This window comes from Echinops telfairi, unplaced genomic scaffold (assembly GCF_000313985.2).
Source record: "Echinops telfairi isolate 266 unplaced genomic scaffold, ASM31398v2 ScPeMD7_21;HRSCAF=78, whole genome shotgun sequence".
In the NCBI taxonomy this organism is placed as follows: Eukaryota; Metazoa; Chordata; class Mammalia; order Afrosoricida; family Tenrecidae; genus Echinops; species Echinops telfairi.
In genome coordinates, this window is record NW_022103918.1 from 10,367,728 (window position 1) to 10,368,604 (window position 877).

Below are 877 nucleotides of genomic sequence, written 5' to 3' on the forward strand. Positions count from 1 at the left end.
TGGAGAAAAAGTGGATTCAAAAGACAATGGAGGTTTTCCAAGAACTTGTTAAAGCCTCCTTGTATATAAATCCAATTTTGTAGAAGTAATACTGATCACTCAAAAGAAATTATATGCTAAAATATTTAAAATCTTCTTGGGTTAAAATAGTCATTTAATACGTAGGACATGTGAGTTCACTGAAACAGAAACAATATTACTTTTAATTGTTCTTTTAAAACTCACTCGATAGACAAGGCTCCTATGGCAAGTAACAGCAGTAGGAGAGATCACACTTTTTAATTACAATTTTCACTTAAAATATAAGACACTAAGCCCTATTTTAATAATGGATGTGCCACCTGAAATATTTAATTAGATAGAAGAATCTGTTATAACTCAAGTTACCCTTTCCCAACCCATTGCACTTGCCCTACCAATTTGTGCTAAAAAAAGCCTGTGCTTTTTCAGGAAGTAGTAGCTAGAGTTAGTGGTTTATAATTTTTATGTGCGCATTTGGAATGGAAATAAATCTTCTAATATAAAGAGACTTGTGGATTAGTGGTTAAGCATGGGTCTGCTATATGCAAGGGCAGCAGTTCAAAACCACCACTCTGTGAGAGAAAGATGGGGCTTTCTACTCCTGTAATGAGTTATGGACTCAGAATCACACTGTGGCAGATCCACCTGTCCTACAGAGTCACTGTAAGACGGAATCAACTCAATGGCAGTGAGTTACTTTGTAAGAGAACTATCAGGAAAATATTCTCTCTAAACAACTACGTATGAAAACCATGTGCTACACTCCTTATTAATGGCACCAAAACATGCTCAAGGTAGATCTCAAACCGAACTTCCTGCCATCAAATCTATTCTGACTTGTGGCAACCCTACAGGA